This window comes from Euprymna scolopes, chromosome 23, assembly GCF_053919585.1.
Source record: "Euprymna scolopes isolate OS-2025 chromosome 23, ASM5391958v1, whole genome shotgun sequence".
Taxonomy (NCBI): domain Eukaryota; kingdom Metazoa; phylum Mollusca; class Cephalopoda; order Sepiida; family Sepiolidae; genus Euprymna; species Euprymna scolopes.
In genome coordinates this window covers 78,694,277-78,717,551 of record NC_136504.1, presented here as the reverse complement: position 1 = coordinate 78,717,551, position 23,275 = coordinate 78,694,277, and the positions used below count along the sequence as shown (strand labels likewise).

Genomic DNA, 23,275 nt, shown 5'->3' with positions numbered 1-23,275 from the left:
AAACTAAATTACTTTTTACAATTTACATGATTAATTATAATTAAAAACTAAATTACTTTTTACAATTTATATGATTAATTATAATTAAAAACTAAATCACTTTTTACAATTTATATGATTAATTATAATTTAAAACTAAATCACTTTTTACAATTTATATGATTAATTATAATTAAAAACTAAATTACTTTTTACAATTTATATGATTAATTATAATTAAAAACTAAATTACTTTTTACAATTTATATGATTAATTATAATTAAAAACTAAATTACTTTTTACAATTTATATGATTAATTATAATTAAAAACTAAATCACTTTTTACAATTTATATGATTAATTATAATTAAAAACTAAATTACTTTTTACAATTTATATGATTAATTATATTTAAAAAACTAAATTACTTTTTACAATTAATATGATTAATTATAATTAAAAACTAAATTACTTTTTACAATTTATATGATTAATTATATTTAAAAAACAAAATTACTTTTTACAATTAATATGATTAATTATAATTAAAAACTAAATTACTTTTTACAATTTATATGATTAATTATAATTAAAAACTAAATTACTTTTTACAATTTATATGATTAATTATGATTAAAAACTAAATTACTTTTTACAATTTATATGATTAATTATGATTAAAAACTAAATTACTTTTTACAATTTATATGATTAATCATAATTAAAAACTAAATTACTTTTTACAATTTATATGATTAATTATAATTAAAAACTAAATTACTTTTTACAATTAATATGATTAATTATAGTTAAAAACTAAATCACTGTTTACAATTTATATGATTAATTATAATTAAAAACTAAATTACTTTTTACAATTTATATGATTAATTATAATTAAAAACTAAATTACTTTTTACAATTAATATGATTAATTATAATAAAAAACTAAATTACTTTTTACAATTTACATGATTAATTATAATTAAAAACTAAATTACTTTTTACAATTTATATGATTAATTATAATTAAAAACTAAATCACTTTTTACAATTTATATGATTAATTATAATTAAAAACTAAATCACTTTTTACAATTTATATGATTAATTATAATTAAAAACTAAATTACTTTTTACAATTTATATGATTAATTATAATTAAAAACTAAATTACTTTTTACAATTAATATGATTAATTATAATTAAAAACTAAATCACTTTTTACAATTTATATGATTAATTATAATTAAAAACTAAATTACTTTTTACAATTTATATGATTAATTATATATAAAAACTAAATTACTTTTTACAATTTATATGATTAATTATAATTAAAAACTAAATTACTTTTTACAATTTATATGATTAATTATAATTAAAAACTAAATCACTTTTTACAATTTATATGATTAATTATAATTAAAAACTAAATTACTTTTTACAATTTATATGATTAATTATAATTAAAAACTAAATTACTTTTTACAATTTATATGATTAATTATATTTAAAAAACTAAATTACTTTTTACAATTAATATGATTAATTATAATTAAAAACTAAATCACTTTTTACAATTTAGATGATTAATTATAATTAAAAACTAAATTACTTTTTACAATTTATATGATTAATTATATGTAAAAAACTAAATTACTTTTTACAATTTATATGATTAATTATAATTAAAAACTAAATTACTTTTTACAATTTATATGATTAATTATGATTAAAAACTAAATTACTTTTTACAATTTATATGATTAATTATGATTAAAAACTAAATTACTTTTTACAATTTATATGATTAATTATAATTAAAAACTAAATTACTTTTTACAATTTATATGATTAATTATAATTAAAAACTAAATTACTTTTTACAATTTATATGATTAATTATGATTAAAAACTAAATTACTTTTTACAATTTATATGATTAATTATAATTAAAAACTAAATTACTTTTTACAATTTATATGATTTATTATAATTAAAAACTAAATTACTTTTTACAATTTATATGATTAATTATAATTAAAAACTAAATTACTTTTTACAATTTATATGATTAATTATAATTAAAAACTAAATTACTTTTTACAATTTATATGATTAATTATAATTAAAAACTAAATTACTTTTTACAATTTATATGATTAATTATAATTAAAAACTAAATCACTTTTTACAATTTATATGATTAATTATAATTAAAAACTAAATTACTTTTTACAATTAATATGATTAATTATAGTTAAAAACTAAATCACTGTTTACAATTTATATGATTAATTATAATTAAAAACTAAATTACTTTTTACAATTTATATGATTAATTATAATTAAAAACTAAATTACTTTTTACAATTAATATGATTAATTATAATAAAAAACTAAATTACTTTTTACAATTTACATGATTAATTATAATTAAAAACTAAATTACTTTTTACAATTTATATGATTAATTATAATTAAAAACTAAATCACTTTTTACAATTTATATGATTAATTATAATTAAAAACTAAATCACTTTTTACAATTTATATGATTAATTATAATTAAAAACTAAATTACTTTTTACAATTTATATGATTAATTATAATTAAAAACTAAATTACTTTTTACAATTAATATGATTAATTATAATTAAAAACTAAATCACTTTTTACAATTTATATGATTAATTATAATTAAAAACTAAATTACTTTTTACAATTTATATGATTAATTATATATAAAAACTAAATTACTTTTTACAATTTATATGATTAATTATAATTAAAAACTAAATTACTTTTTACAATTTATATGATTAATTATAATTAAAAACTAAATCACTTTTTACAATTTATATGATTAATTATAATTAAAAACTAAATTACTTTTTACAATTTATATGATTAATTATAATTAAAAACTAAATTACTTTTTACAATTTATATGATTAATTATATTTAAAAAACTAAATTACTTTTTACAATTAATATGATTAATTATAATTAAAAACTAAATCACTTTTTACAATTTAGATGATTAATTATAATTAAAAACTAAATTACTTTTTACAATTTATATGATTAATTATATGTAAAAAACTAAATTACTTTTTACAATTTATATGATTAATTATAATTAAAAACTAAATTACTTTTTACAATTTATATGATTAATTATGATTAAAAACTAAATTACTTTTTACAATTTATATGATTAATTATGATTAAAAACTAAATTACTTTTTACAATTTATATGATTAATTATAATTAAAAACTAAATTACTTTTTACAATTTATATGATTAATTATAATTAAAAACTAAATTACTTTTTACAATTTATATGATTAATTATGATTAAAAACTAAATTACTTTTTACAATTTATATGATTAATTATAATTAAAAACTAAATTACTTTTTACAATTTATATGATTTATTATAATTAAAAACTAAATTACTTTTTACAATTTATATGATTAATTATAATTAAAAACTAAATTACTTTTTACAATTTATATGATTAATTATAATTAAAAACTAAATTACTTTTTACAATTTATATGATTAATTATAATTAAAAACTAAATTACTTTTTACAATTTATATGATTAATTATAATTAAAAACTAAATCACTTTTTACAATTTATATGATTAATTATAATTAAAAACTAAATTACTTTTTACAATTTATATGATTAATTATAATTAAAAACTAAATTACTTTTTACAATTTATATGATTAATTATATTTAAAAAACTAAATTACTTTTTACAATTAATATGATTAATTATAATTAAAAACTAAATCACTTTTTACAATTTATATGATTAATTATAATTAAAAACTAAATTACTTTTTACAATTTATATGATTAATTATATGTAAAAAACTAAATTACTTTTTACAATTTATATGATTAATTATAATTAAAAACTAAATTACTTTTTACAATTTATATGATTAATTATGATTAAAAACTAAATTACTTTTTACAATTTATATGATTAATTATGATTAAAAACTAAATTACTTTTTACAATTTATATGATTAATTATAATTAAAAACTAAATTACTTTTTACAATTTATATGATTAATTATAATTAAAAACTAAATTACTTTTTACAATTTATATGATTAATTATAATTAAAAACTAAATCACTTTTTACAATTTATATGATTAATTATAATTAAAAACTAAATTACTTTTTACAATTTATATGATTAATTATAATTAAAAACTAAATTACTTTTTACAATTTATATGATTAATTATATTTAAAAAACTAAATTACTTTTTACAATTAATATGATTAATTATAATTAAAAACTAAATCACTTTTTACAATTTATATGATTAATTATAATTAAAAACTAAATTACTTTTTACAATTTATATGATTAATTATATGTAAAAAACTAAATTACTTTTTACAATTTATATGATTAATTATAATTAAAAACTAAATTACTTTTTACAATTTATATGATTAATTATGATTAAAAACTAAATTACTTTTTACAATTTATATGATTAATTATGATTAAAAACTAAATTACTTTTTACAATTTATATGATTAATTATAATTAAAAACTAAATTACTTTTTACAATTTATATGATTAATTATAATTAAAAACTAAATTACTTTTTACAATTTATATGATTAATTATGATTAAAAACTAAATTACTTTTTACAATTTATATGATTAATTATAATTAAAAACTAAATTACTTTTTACAATTTATATGATTTATTATAATTAAAAACTAAATTACTTTTTACAATTTATATGATTAATTATAATTAAAAACTAAATTACTTTTTACAATTTATATGATTAATTATAATTAAAAACTAAATTACTTTTTACAATTTATATGATTAATTATAATTAAAAACTAAATTACTTTTTACAATTTATATGATTAATTATAATTAAAAACTAAATCACTTTTTACAATTTATATGATTAATTATAATTAAAAACTAAATTACTTTTTACAATTTATATGATTAATTATAATTAAAAACTAAATTACTTTTTACAATTTATATGATTAATTATATTTAAAAAACTAAATTACTTTTTACAATTAATATGATTAATTATAATTAAAAACTAAATCACTTTTTACAATTTATATGATTAATTATAATTAAAAACTAAATTACTTTTTACAATTTATATGATTAATTATATGTAAAAAACTAAATTACTTTTTACAATTTATATGATTAATTATAATTAAAAACTAAATTACTTTTTACAATTTATATGATTAATTATGATTAAAAACTAAATTACTTTTTACAATTTATATGATTAATTATGATTAAAAACTAAATTACTTTTTACAATTTATATGATTAATTATAATTAAAAACTAAATTACTTTTTACAATTTATATGATTAATTATAATTAAAAACTAAATTACTTTTTACAATTTATATGATTAATTATAATTAAAAACTAAATCACTTTTTACAATTTATATGATTAATTATAATTAAAAACTAAATTACTTTTTACAATTTATATGATTAATTATAATTAAAAACTAAATTACTTTTTACAATTAATATGATTAATTATAGTTAAAAACTAAATCACTTTTTACAATTTATATGATTAATTATAATTAAAAACTAAATTACTTTTTACAATTTATATGATTAATTATAATTAAAAACTAAATTACTTTTTACAATTAATATGATTAATTATAATAAAAAACTAAATTACTTTTTACAATTTACATGATTAATTATAATTAAAAACTAAATTACTTTTTACAATTTATATGATTAATTATAATTAAAAACTAAATCACTTTTTACAATTTATATGATTAATTATAATTAAAAACTAAATCACTTTTTACAATTTATATGATTAATTATAATTAAAAACTAAATTACTTTTTACAATTTATATGATTAATTATAATTAAAAACTAAATTACTTTTTACAATTTATATGATTAATTATAATTAAAAACTAAATTACTTTTTACAATTTATATGATTAATTATAATTAAAAACTAAATCACTTTTTACAATTTATATGATTAATTATAATTAAAAACTAAATTACTTTTTACAATTTATATGATTAATTATAATTAAAAACTAAATTACTTTTTACAATTAATATGATTAATTATAGTTAAAAACTAAATCACTTTTTACAATTTATATGATTAATTATAATTAAAAACTAAATTACTTTTTACAATTTATATGATTAATTATATTTAAAAAACTAAATTACTTTTTACAATTAATATGATTAATTATAATTAAAAACTAAATAACTTTTTACAATTTATATGATTAATTATAATTAAAAACTAAATTACTTTTTACAATTTATATGATTAATTATAATTAAAAACTAAATTACTTTTTACAATTTATATGATTAATTATAATTAAAAACTAAATCACTTTTTACAATTTATATGATTAATTATAATTAAAAACTAAATTACTTTTTACAATTTATATGATTAATTATAATTAAAAACTAAATTACTTTTTACAATTTATATGATTAATTATAATTAAAAACTAAATTACTTTTTACAATTAATATGATTAATTATAGTTAAAAACTAAATCACTTTTTACAATTTATATGATTAATTATAATTAAAAACTAAATTACTTTTTACAATTTATATGATTAATTATAATTAAAAACTAAATTACTTTTTACAAATAATATGATTAATAATAATAAAAAACGAAATTACTTTTTACAATTTACATGATTAATTATAATTAAAAACTAAATTACTTTTTACAATTTATATGATTAATTATAATTAAAAACTAAATCACTTTTTACAATTTATATGATTAATTATAATTAAAAACTAAATCACTTTTTACAATTTATATGATTAATTATAATTAAAAACTAAATTACTTTTTACAATTTATATGATTAATTATAATTAAAAACTAAATTACTTTTTACAATTAATATGATTAATTATAATTAAAAACTAAATTACTTTTTACAATTTATATGATTAATTATAATTAAAAACTAAATTACTTTTTACAATTTATATGATTAATTATAATTAAAAACTAAATTACTTTTTACAATTTATATGATTAATTATAATTAAAAACTAAATTACTTTTTACAATTTATATGATTAATTATAATTAAAAACTAAATTACTTTTTACAATTTATATGATTAATTATAATTAAAAACTAAATTACTTTTTACAATTTATATGATTAATTATATTTAAAAAACTAAATTACTTTTTACAATTAATATGATTAATTATAATTAAAAACTAAATTACTTTTTTCAATTTATATGATTAATTATAATTAAAAACTAAATTACTTTTTACAATTTATATGATTAATTATAATTAAAAACTAAATTACTTTTTACAATTTATATGATTAATTATAATTAAAAACTAAATTACTTTTTACAATTTATATGATTTATTATAATTAAAAACTAAATTACTTTTTACAATTTATATGATTAATTATAATTAAAAACTAAATCACTTTTTACAATTTATATGATTAATTATAATTAAAAACTAAATTACTTTTTACAATTTATATGATTAATTATAATTAAAAACTAAATTACTTTTTACAATTTATATGATTAATTATATTTAAAAAACTAAATTACTTTTTACAATTAATATGATTAATTATAATTAAAAACTAAATCACTTTTTACAATTTATATGATTAATTATAATTAAAAACTAAATTACTTTTTACAATTTATATGATTAATTATATGTAAAAAACTAAATTACTTTTTACAATTTATATGATTAATTATAATTAAAAACTAAATTACTTTTTACAATTTATATGATTAATTATATTTAAAAAACTAAATTACTTTTTACAATTAATATGATTAATTATAATTAAAAACTAAATAACTTTTTACAATTTATATGATTAATTATAATTAAAAACTAAATTACTTTTTACAATTTATATGATTAATTATAATTAAAAACTAAATTACTTTTTACAATTTATATGATTAATTATAATTAAAAACTAAATCACTTTTTACAATTTATATGATTAATTATAATTAAAAACTAAATTACTTTTTACAATTTATATGATTAATTATAATTAAAAACTAAATTACTTTTTACAATTTATATGATTAATTATAATTAAAAACTAAATTACTTTTTACAATTAATATGATTAATTATAGTTAAAAACTAAATCACTTTTTACAATTTATATGATTAATTATAATTAAAAACTAAATTACTTTTTACAATTTATATGATTAATTATAATTAAAAACTAAATTACTTTTTACAAATAATATGCTTAATAATAATAAAAAACGAAATTACTTTTTACAATTTACATGATTAATTATAATTAAAAACTAAATTACTTTTTACAATTTATATGATTAATTATAATTAAAAACTAAATCACTTTTTACAATTTATATGATTAATTATAATTAAAAACTAAATCACTTTTTACAATTTATATGATTAATTATAATTAAAAACTAAATTACTTTTTACAATTTATATGATTAATTATAATTAAAAACTAAATTACTTTTTACAATTAATATGATTAATTATAATTAAAAACTAAATAACTTTTTACAATTTATATGATTAATTATAATTAAAAACTAAATTACTTTTTACAATTTATATGATTAATTATAATTAAAAACTAAATTACTTTTTACAATTTATATGATTAATTATAATTAAAAACTAAATTACTTTTTACAATTTATATGATTAATTATAATTAAAAACTAAATTACTTTTTACAATTTATATGATTAATTATAATTAAAAACTAAATTACTTTTTACAATTTATATGATTAATTATATTTAAAAAACTAAATTACTTTTTACAATTAATATGATTAATTATAATTAAAAACTAAATCACTTTTTTCAATTTATATGATTAATTATAATTAAAAACTAAATTACTTTTTACAATTTATATGATTAATTATAATTAAAAACTAAATTACTTTTTACAATTTATATGATTAATTATAATTAAAAACTTAATTACTTTTTACAATTTATATGATTAATTATGATTAAAAACTAAATTACTTTTTACAATTTATATGATTAATTATGATTAAAAACTAAATTACTTTTTACAATTTATATGATTAATTATAATTAAAAACTAAATTACTTTTTACAATTTATATGATTAATTATAATTAAAAACTAAATTACTTTTTACAATTTATATGATTAATTATAATTAAAAACTAAATTACTTTTTACAATTTATATGATTAATTATAATTAAAAACTAAATTACTTTTTACAATTTATATGATTAATTATAATTAAAAACTAAATTACTTTTTACAATTTATATGATTAATTATAATTAAAAACTAAATCACTTTTTACAATTTATATGATTAATTATAATTAAAAACTAAATTACTTTTTACAATTTATATGATTAATTATAATTAAAAACTAAATTACTTTTTACAATTTATATGATTAATTATATTTAAAAAACTAAATTACTTTTTACAATTAATATGATTAATTATAATTAAAAACTAAATCACTTTTTACAATTTATATGATTAATTATAATTAAAAACTAAATTACTTTTTACAATTTATATGATTAATTATATGTAAAAAACTAAATTACTTTTTACAATTTATATGATTAATTATAATTAAAAACTAAATTACTTTTTACAATTTATATGATTAATTATGATTAAAAACTAAATTACTTTTTACAATTTATATGATTAATTATGATTAAAAACTAAATTACTTTTTACAATTTATATGATTAATTATAATTAAAAACTAAATTACTTTTTACAATTTATATGATTAATTATAATTAAAAACTAAATCACTTTTTACAATTTATATGATTAATTATAATTAAAAACTAAATCACTTTTTACAATTTATATGATTAATTATAATTAAAAACTAAATTACTTTTTACAATTTATATGATTAATTATAATTAAAAACTAAATTACTTTTTACAATTAATATGATTAATTATAGTTAAAAACTAAATCACTTTTTACAATTTATATGATTAATTATAATTAAAAACTAAATTACTTTTTACAATTTATATGATTAATTATAATTAAAAACTAAATTACTTTTTACAATTAATATGATTAATTATAATAAAAAACTAAATTACTTTTTACAATTTACATGATTAATTATAATTACAAACTAAATTACTTTTTACAATTTATATGATTAATTATAATTAAAAACTAAATCACTTTTTACAATTTATATGATTAATTATAATTAAAAACTAAATCACTTTTTACAATTTATATGATTAATTATAATTAAAAACTAAATTACTTTTTACAATTTATATGATTAATTATATTTAAAAAACTAAATTACTTTTTACAATTAATATGATTAATTATAATTAAAAACTAAATTACTTTTTACAATTTATATGATTAATTATAATTAAAAACTAAATTACTTTTTACAATTTATATGATTAATTATAATTAAAAACTAAATTACTTTTTACAATTTATATGATTAATTATAATTAAAAACTAAATTACTTTTTACAATTTATATGATTAATTATAATTAAAAACTAAATTACTTTTTACAATTTATATGATTAATTATATTTAAAAAACTAAATTACTTTTTACAATTAATATGATTAATTATAATTAAAAACTAAATCACTTTTTTCAATTTATATGATTAATTATAATTAAAAACTAAATTACTTTTTACAATTTATATGATTAATTATAATTAAAAACTAAATTACTTTTTACAATTTATATGATTAATTATAATTAAAAACTTAATTACTTTTTACAATTTATATGATTAATTATGATTAAAAACTAAATTACTTTTTACAATTTATATGATTAATTATGATTAAAAACTAAATTACTTTTTACAATTTATATGATTAATTATAATTAAAAACTAAATTACTTTTTACAATTTATATGATTAATTATAATTAAAAACTAAATTACTTTTTACAATTTATATGATTAATTATAATTAAAAACTAAATTACTTTTTACAATTTATATGATTAATTATAATTAAAAACTAAATTACTTTTTACAATTTATATGATTTATTATAATTAAAAACTAAATTACTTTTTACAATTTATATGATTAATTATAATTAAAAACTAAATCACTTTTTACAATTTATATGATTAATTATAATTAAAAACTAAATTACTTTTTACAATTTATATGATTAATTATAATTAAAAACTAAATTACTTTTTACAATTTATATGATTAATTATATTTAAAAAACTAAATTACTTTTTACAATTAATATGATTAATTATAATTAAAAACTAAATCACTTTTTACAATTTATATGATTAATTATAATTAAAAACTAAATTACTTTTTACAATTTATATGATTAATTATATGTAAAAAACTAAATTACTTTTTACAATTTATATGATTAATTATAATTAAAAACTAAATTACTTTTTACAATTTATATGATTAATTATATTTAAAAAACTAAATTACTTTTTACAATTAATATGATTAATTATAATTAAAAACTAAATAACTTTTTACAATTTATATGATTAATTATAATTAAAAACTAAATTACTTTTTACAATTTATATGATTAATTATAATTAAAAACTAAATTACTTTTTACAATTTATATGATTAATTATAATTAAAAACTAAATCACTTTTTACAATTTATATGATTAATTATAATTAAAAACTAAATTACTTTTTACAATTTATATGATTAATTATAATTAAAAACTAAATTACTTTTTACAATTTATATGATTAATTATAATTAAAAACTAAATTACTTTTTACAATTAATATGATTAATTATAGTTAAAAACTAAATCACTTTTTACAATTTATATGATTAATTATAATTAAAAACTAAATTACTTTTTACAATTTATATGATTAATTATAATTAAAAACTAAATTACTTTTTACAAATAATATGCTTAATAATAATAAAAAACGAAATTACTTTTTACAATTTACATGATTAATTATAATTAAAAACTAAATTACTTTTTACAATTTATATGATTAATTATAATTAAAAACTAAATCACTTTTTACAATTTATATGATTAATTATAATTAAAAACTAAATCACTTTTTACAATTTATATGATTAATTATAATTAAAAACTAAATTACTTTTTACAATTTATATGATTAATTATAATTAAAAACTAAATTACTTTTTACAATTAATATGATTAATTATAATTAAAAACTAAATTACTTTTTACAATTTATATGATTAATTATAATTAAAAACTAAATTACTTTTTACAATTTATATGATTAATTATAATTAAAAACTAAATTACTTTTTACAATTTATATGATTAATTATAATTAAAAACTAAATTACTTTTTACAATTTATATGATTAATTATAATTAAAAACTAAATTACTTTTTACAATTTATATGATTAATTATAATTAAAAACTAAATTACTTTTTACAATTTATATGATTAATTATATTTAAAAAACTAAATTACTTTTTACAATTAATATGATTAATTATAATTAAAAACTAAATCACTTTTTTCAATTTATATGATTAATTATAATTAAAAACTAAATTACTTTTTACAATTTATATGATTAATTATAATTAAAAACTAAATTACTTTTTACAATTTATATGATTAATTATAATTAAAAACTTAATTACTTTTTACAATTTATATGATTAATTATGATTAAAAACTAAATTACTTTTTACAATTTATATGATTAATTATGATTAAAAACTAAATTACTTTTTACAATTTATATGATTAATTATAATTAAAAACTAAATTACTTTTTACAATTTATATGATTAATTATAATTAAAAACTAAATTACTTTTTACAATTTATATGATTAATTATAATTAAAACCTAAATTACTTTTTACAATTTATATGATTAATTATAATTAAAAACTAAATTACTTTTTACAATTTATATGATTAATTATAATTAAAAACTAAATTACTTTTTACAATTTATATGATTAATTATAATTAAAAACTAAATCACTTTTTACAATTTATATGATTAATTATAATTAAAAACTAAATTACTTTTTACAATTTATATGATTAATTATAATTAAAAACTAAATTACTTTTTACAATTTATATGATTAATTATATTTAAAAAACTAAATTACTTTTTACAATTAATATGATTAATTATAATTAAAAACTAAATCACTTTTTACAATTTATATGATTAATTATAATTAAAAACTAAATTACTTTTTACAATTTATATGATTAATTATATGTAAAAAACTAAATTACTTTTTACAATTTATATGATTAATTATAATTAAAAACTAAATTACTTTTTACAATTTATATGATTAATTATGATTAAAAACTAAATTACTTTTTACAATTTATATGATTAATTATGATTAAAAACTAAATTACTTTTTACAATTTATATGATTAATTATAATTAAAAACTAAATTACTTTTTACAATTTATATGATTAATTATAATTAAAAACTAAATCACTTTTTACAATTTATATGATTAATTATAATTAAAAACTAAATCACTTTTTACAATTTATATGATTAATTATAATTAAAAACTAAATTACTTTTTACAATTTATATGATTAATTATAATTAAAAACTAAATTACTTTTTACAATTAATATGATTAATTATAGTTAAAAACTAAATCACTTTTTACAATTTATATGATTAATTATAATTAAAAACTAAATTACTTTTTACAATTTATATGATTAATTATAATTAAAAACTAAATTACTTTTTACAATTAATATGATTAATTATAATAAAAAACTAAATTACTTTTTACAATTTACATGATTAATTATAATTACAAACTAAATTACTTTTTACAATTTATATGATTAATTATAATTAAAAACTAAATCACTTTTTACAATTTATATGATTAATTATAATTAAAAACTAAATCACTTTTTACAATTTATATGATTAATTATAATTAAAAACTAAATTACTTTTTACAATTTATATGATTAATTATATTTAAAAAACTAAATTACTTTTTACAATTAATATGATTAATTATAATTAAAAACTAAATTACTTTTTACAATTTATATGATTAATTATAATTAAAAACTAAATTACTTTTTACAATTTATATGATTAATTATATTTAAAAAACTAAATTACTTTTTACAATTAATATGATTAATTATAATTAAAAACTAAATTACTTTTTACAAGTTATATGATTAATTATAATTAAAAACTAAATTACTTTTTACAATTTATATGATTAATTATAATTAAAAACTAAATTACTTTTTACAATTTATATGATTAATTATAATTAAAAACTAAATTACTTTTTACAATTTATATGATTAATTATAATTAAAAACTAAATTACTTTTTACAATTTATATGATTAATTATATGTAAAAAACTAAATTACTTTTTACAATTTATATGATTAATTATAATTAAAAACTAAATTACTTTTTACAATTTATATTATACATTATGATTAAAAACTAAATTACTTTTTACAATTTATATGATTAATTATGATTAAAAACTAAATTACTTTTTACAATTTATATGATTAATTATAATTAAAAACTAAATTACTTTTTACAATTTATATGATTAATTATAATTAAAAACTAAATCACTTTTTACAATTTATATGATTAATTATAATTAAAAACTAAATCACTTTTTACAATTTATATGATTAATTATAATTAAAAACTAAATTACTTTTTACAATTTATATGATTAATTATAATTAAAAACTAAATTACTTTTTACAATTTATATGATTAATTATAGTTAAAAACTAAATCACTTTTTACAATTTATATGATTAATTATAATTAAAAACTAAATTACTTTTTACAATTAATATGATTAATTATAATAAAAAACTAAATTACTTTTTACAATTTACATGATTAATTATAATTAAAAACTAAATTACTTTTTACAATTTATATGATTAATTATAATTAAAAACTAAATCACTTTTTACAATTTATATGATTAATTATAATTAAAAACTAAATCACTTTTTACAATTTATATGATTAATTATAATTAAAAACTAAATTACTTTTTACAATTTATATGATTAATTATAATTAAAAACTAAATTACTTTTTACAATTAATATGATTAATTATAATTAAAAACTAAATCACTTTTTACAATTTATATGATTAATTATAATTAAAAACTAAATTACTTTTTACAATTTATATGATTAATTATAATTAAAAACTAAATTACTTTTTACAATTTATATGATTAATTATAATTAAAAACTAAATTACTTTTTACAATTTATATGATTAATTATAATTAAAAACTAAATTACTTTTTACAATTTATATGATTAATTATAATTAAAAACTAAATTACTTTTTACAATTTATATGATTAATTATATTTAAAAAACTAAATTACTTTTTACAATTAATATGATTAATTATAATTAAAAACTAAATCACTTTTTACAATTTATATGATTAATTATAATTAAAAACTAAATTACTTTTTACAATTTATATGATTAATTATAATTAAAAACTAAATTACTTTTTACAATTTATATGATTAATTATAATTAAAAACTTAATCACTTTTTACAATTTATAACATTAATTATAATTAAAAACTTAATTACTTTTTACAATTTATATGATTAATTATAATTAAAAACTAAATTACTTTTTACAATTTATATGATTAATTATAATTAAAAACTAAATTACTTTTTACAATTTATATGATTAATTATGATTAAAAACTAAATTACTTTTTACAATTTATATGATTAATTATAATTAAAAACTAAATTACTTTTTACAATTTATATGATTAATTATAATTAAAAACTAAATTACTTTTTACAATTTATATGATTAATTATAATTAAAAACTAAATTACTTTTTACAATTTATATGATTAATTATAATTAAAAACTAAATTACTTTTTACAATTTATATGATTAATTATAATTAAAAACTAAATTACTTTTTACAATTTATATGATTAATTATAATTAAAAACTGAATCACTTTTTACAATTTATATGATTAATTATAATTAAAAACTAAATTACTTTTTACAATTTATATGTTTAATTATAATTAAAAACTAAATTACTTTTTACAATTTATATGATTAATTATATTTAAAAAACTAAATTACTTTTTACAATTAATATGATTAATTATAATTAAAAACTAAATCACTTTTTACAATTTATATGATTAATTATAATTAAAAACTAAATTACTTTTTACAATTTATATGATTAATTATAATTAAAAACTAAATTACTTTTTACAATTTATATGATTAATTATAATTAAAAACTAAATCACTTTTTACAATTTATATGATTAATTATAATTAAAAACTAAATCACTTTTTACAATTTATATGATTAATTATAATTAAAAATTAAATTACTTTTTACAATTTATATGATTAATTATAATTAAAAACTAAATTACTTTTTACAATTAATATGATTAATTATAATTAAAAACTAAATTACTTTTTACAATTTATATGATTAATTATAATTAAAAACTAAATTACTTTTTACAATTTATATGATTAATTATATTTAAAAAACTAAATTTCTTTTTACAATTAATATGATTAATTATAATTAAAAACTAAATTACTTTTTACAATTTATATGATTAATTATAATTAAAAACTAAATTACTTTTTACAATTTATATGATTAATTATAATTAAAAACTAAATTACTTTTTACAATTTATATGATTAATTATAATTAAAAACTAAATTACTTTTTACAATTTATATGATTAATTATAATTAAAAACTAAATTACTTTTTACAATTTATATGATTAATTATATGTAAAAAACTAAATTACTTTTTACAATTTATATGATTAATTATAATTAAAAACTAAATTACTTTTTACAATTTATATTATACATTATGATTAAAAACTAAATTACTTTTTACAATTTATATGATTAATTATGATTAAAAACTAAATTACTTTTTACAATTTATATGATTAATTATAATTAAAAACTAAATTACTTTTTACAATTTATATGATTAATTATAATTAAAAACTAAATCACTTTTTACAATTTATATGATTAATTATAATTAAAAACTAAATTACTTTTTACAATTTATATGATTAATTATAATTAAAAACTAAATTACTTTTTACAATTAATATGATTAATTATAGTTAAAAACTAAATCACTTTTTACAATTTATATGATTAATTATAATTAAAAACTAAATTACTTTTTACAATTAATATGATTAATTATAATAAAAAACTAAATTACTTTTTACAATTTACATGATTAATTATAATTAAAAACTAAATTACTTTTTACAATTTATATGATTAATTATAATTAAAAACTAAATCACTTTTTACAATTTATATGATTAATTATAATTAAAAACTAAATTACTTTTTACAATTTATATGATTAATTATAATTAAAAACTAAATTACTTTTTACAATTTATATGATTAATTATAATTAAAAACTAAAATACTTTTTACAATTAATATGATTAATTATAATTAAAAACTAAATCACTTTTTACAATTTATATGATTAATTATAATTAAAAACTAAATTACTTTTTACAATTTATATGATTAATTATAATTAAAAACTAAATTACTTTTTACAATTTATATCATTAATTATAATTAAAAACTAAATTACTTTTTACAATTTATATGATTAATTATAATTAAAAACTAAATTACTTTTTACAATTTATATGATTAATTATAATTAAAAACTAAATTACTTTTTACAATTTATATGATTAATTATATTTAAAAAACTAAATTACTTTTTACAATTAATATGATTAATTATAATTAAAAACTAAATCACTTTTTACAATTTATATGATTAATTATAATTAAAAACTAAATTACTTTTTACAATTTATATGATTAATTATAATTAAAAACTAAATTACTTTTTACAATTTATATGATTAATTATAATTAAAAACTTAATCACTTTTTACAATTTATAACATTAATTATAATTAAAAACTTAATTACTTTTTACAATTTATATGATTAATTATAATTAAAAACTAAATTACTTTTTACAATTTATATGATTAATTATAATTAAAAACTAAATTACTTTTTACAATTTATATGATTAATTATGATTAAAAACTAAATTACTTTTTACAATTTATATGATTAATTATAATTAAAAACTAAATTACTTTTTACAATTTATATGATTAATTATAATTAAAAACTAAATTACTTTTTACAATTTATATGATTAATTATAATTAAAAACTAAATTACTTTTTACAATTTATATGATTAATTATAATTAAAAACTAAATTACTTTTTACAATTTATATGATTAATTATAATTAAAAACTAAATTACTTTTTACAATTTATATGATTAATTATAATTAAAAACTAAATCACTTTTTACAATTTATATGATTAATTATAATTAAAAACTAAATTACTTTTTACAATTTATATGATTAATTATAATTAAAAACTAAATTACTTTTTACAATTTATATGATTAATTATATTTAAAAAACTAAATTACTTTTTACAATTAATATGATTAATTATAATTAAAAACTAAATCACTTTTTACAATTTATATGATTAATTATAATTAAAAACTAAATTACTTTTTACAATTTATATGATTAATTATATGTAAAAAACTAAATTACTTTTTACAATTTATATGATTAATTATAATTAAAAACTAAATTACTTTTTACAATTTATATGATTAATTATGATTAAAAACTAAATTACTTTTTACAATTTATATGATTAATTATGATTAAAAACTAAATTACTTTTTACAATTTATATGATTAATTATAATTAAAAACTAAATTACTTTTTACAATTTATATGATTAATTATAATTAAAAACTAAATCACTTTTTACAATTTATATGATTAATTATAATTAAAAACTAAATCACTTTTTACAATTTATATGATTAATTATAATTAAAAACTAAATTACTTTTTACAATTAATATGATTAATTATAGTTAAAAACTAAATCACTTTTTACAATTTATATGATTAATTATAATTAAAAACTAAATTACTTTTTACAATTTATATGATTAATTATAATTAAAAACTAAATTACTTTTTACAATTAATATGATTAATTATAATAAAAAACTAAATTACTTTTTACAATTTACATGATTAATTATAATTAAAAACTAAATTACTTTTTACAATTTATATGATTAATTATAATTAAAAACTAAATCACTTTTTACAATTTATATGATTAATTATAATTAAAAACTAAATCACTTTTTACAATTTATATGATTAATTATAATTAAAAACTAAATTACTTTTTACAATTTATATGATTAATTATAATTAAAAACTAAATTACTTTTTACAATTTATATGATTAATTATAATTAAAAACTAAATCACTTTTTACAATTTATATGATTAATTATAATTAAAAACTAAATTACTTTTTACAATTTATATGATTAATTATAATTAAAAACTAAATTACTTTTTACAATTTATATGATTAATTATAATTAAAAACTAAATTACTTTTTACAATTTATATGATTAATTATAATTAAAAACTAAATCACTTTTTACAATTTATATGATTAATTATAATTAAAAACTAAATTACTTTTTACAATTTATATGATTAATTATATTTAAAAAACTAAATTACTTTTTACAATTAATATGATTAATTATAATTAAAAACTAAATTACTTTTTACAATTTATATGATTAATTATAATTAAAAACTAAATTACTTTTTACAATTTATATGATTAATTATAATTAAAAACTAAATTACTTTTTACAATTTATATGATTAATTATAATTAAAAACTTAATCACTTTTTACAATTTATAACATTAATTATAATTAAAAACTTAATTACTTTTTACAATTTATATGATTAATTATAATTAAAAACTAAATTACTTTTTACAATTTATATGATTAATTATGATTAAAAACTAAATTACTTTTTACAATTTATATGATTAATTATGATTAAAAACTAAATTACTTTTTACAATTTATATGATTAATTATAATTAAAAACTAAATTACTTTTTACAATTTATATGATTAATTATAATTAAAAACTAAATTACTTTTTACAATTTATATGATTAATTATAATTAAAAACTAAATTACTTTTTACAATTTATATGATTAATTATAATTAAAAACTAAATCACTTTTTACAATTTATATGATTAATTATAATTAAAAACTAAATTACTTTTTACAATTTATATGATTAATTATAATTAAAAACTAAATTACTTTTTAACAATTTATATGATTAATTATGATTAAAAACTAAATTACTTTTTACAATTTATATGATTAATTATAATTAAAAACTAAATTACTTTTTACAATTTATATGATTAATTATAATTAAAAACTAAATTACTTTTTACAATTAATATGATTAATTATAATTAAAAACTAAATCACTTTTTACAATTTATATGATTAATTATAATTAAAAACTAAATTACTTTTTACAATTTATATGATTAATTATAATTAAAAACTAAATTACTTTTTAACAATTTATATGATAGATTATAATTAAAAACTAAATTACTTTTTATAATTTATATGATTAATTACAATTAAAAACTAAATTACTTTTTACAATTTATATGATTAATTATAATTAAAAACTAAATTACTTTTTACAATTTATATGATTAATTATAATTAAAAACTAAATTACTTTTACAATTTATATGATTAATTATAATTAAAAACTAAATCACTTTTTACAATTTATATGATTAATTATAATTAAAAACTAAATTACTTTTTACAATTTATATGATTAATTATAATTAAAAACTAAATTACTTTTTACAATTTATATGATTAATTATAATTAAAAACTAAATTACTTTTTACAATTTATATGATTAATTATAATTAAAAACTAAATTACTTTTTACAATTTATATTATTAATTATAATTAAAAACTAAATTACTTTTTACAATTTATATGATTAATTATAATTAAAAACTAAATTACTTTTTACAATTTATATAATTAATTATAATTAAAAACTTTTTATTCATTTTAACAATTTATATGATTAATTATAATAAAAAACTTTTTATTCACGTTTTTTGAAAACTTGAAAATCACTTCAATTTTTTTCTCTTGAAATTTTTTTGTACCAATAATTGCGCATCCCCCTGTATACATTATATTTTTATTCTGGTTCTTATATTTGATTTTCTCTATTTTGTATCTTTTATTGATCTTAGTTTTGTATATTTTGGGTTTGTACAAAACTCCCTTCAATATGAATGAAAGGGCAATGGTAGCTCCCTGATGATGACATCACAAGTCCCAGCGCAAAAATCGGCCTCTTTTGGCTTCCAGCAGCGAGGAGATTGGGCATGAATTCATTGCCTAGTGCAGATGTGGAATTTCCCGAGCCTTTCCTTCAAAGAAGTATAACCCGGCACAGAATACCCGGTTGCGACGAGGTGAACTTCTGAAAACTGTATTTACATGGCTCCGGTTTGCACGTATTTGGAAGGAGAGTAATTTTAAAATACTTTAAATTGAGAAGAAAACACATGTGCTGTCTGCCATCAATTTGTGAGTACATTCTTTAAAATTAGTGTATTTGAGTTATTATTCTGAAGTACTCCTATTTGAATTTTAATATTGTATTCGTTCGTTCATACGACATTTTCAATATAAGAACCAGCGTTTTTTTTTGTGGGGGGGGGGTATTATATTTGGTTACTTTTGCGTTCTTTGTTTTTATATTTACTGCTTTCAAAGGGAAAAATTCGCAACTTTTTGTAAATAAAACCTCTTCTCCGTTTTAGCAAAAGACCTTTCTATTTTATGCTTTACGCCCCCCTTCTTTTTATTTCATCCTTTTATTTTATTTTTTTTTTTCTGCAGGTTAGTAGTTTCGCGTCGAATTTATCTGAAAGAGGATAAATTTCCGACATTTCTGAAAAAGGAAAAAATAAAAAACAACTAAAACTTATCTTAGTTCATTCGTAAAATTAAAAACATGATAAGTTTTATTTCTTAAGTCGCAACTTATCAAGGATAAAACACACTTAAGGATAACATTTTTTTCGAATAACAAAACAAACAAACAAACAAACAAACAAAAAAACTTATCCAGAAAAGGCGCGTGTTGTTTACTTGTAGAAATAAAATTAGTTTTTTTTTTTCTTCTTCTAATGAGTAGCAACTTATTAAAAATTTAAAGTTTTCAAAAAATATGAATAAAAATTGTAAACATAAAAGGGGAATATTTTTATGCGACACCGGCCGCAGCTTTCTAGCAAAGCTAGTCTTTGACGATGCGAAAATTCGCCTAAAATCTGAGACCGCTCCAGCACCACGTTTCAACATTTGAACAACGTTCGGCTTAATCCGGTGATTATCGGTCGAGCCCGAGCCATAATTGACGGAAAATCCCGAGGATCCAGGTCAAATTAATATTTATATAGTAGATAAATCATTGTGAAAAACAGACAAAACTAATTGATAACATTTGACAGTCATCGTGTGAGCTATTCACTTCAATATATGCCAAAATAAGGTTTAAAAAAGAGAACAGAACAGAATTATTGTTAAAAAAAAAATAAAAAAATAAAAAACTGAAAATTAATTTGGGTGCTTCTACAGAATTGGAACGAGATTTTGTAGTCGATAAATGGAGTTTTCAGATAAAAAAAAACAATGGTTTCAATTTTTTGTCAATTCTAATAAGTTACAATGGTGGCTTTCAAATTATGCAGTCGAAATTACCTAAATATTACTGAATTATTAAAAAAAAAAAAAAAAAAAACTTTAATCGTCTTAGCAAGTGAAAAATTGCTGTCATCGTTGTTTAATTCGAACGGAAAATTATCTCCCTGTTAAACTCTCCTGTGTTTTACAATCGTTTTCATCAAATATTACTTTTTATTTTCTTTAACAAAAAGTTTTCTGCCTTATCAATTTTCGTAAAATATATAGTTATATTAAAAATACAAGGAATACGTAGATGCCATTGTTTACATGTG

At 11.7% G+C, this 23,275-nt stretch overlaps 1 protein-coding gene across 2 annotated transcripts in view; it reads right to left on the bottom strand.

Moving 5' to 3' along the window:
• LOC145246030 (dynein axonemal light chain 1-like) overlaps window positions 1-23,275 on the bottom strand; it is a 62,935-nt gene that overhangs the window by 39,328 nt on the left and 332 nt on the right. The gene's annotated exons all lie outside the window — the stretch shown is intronic.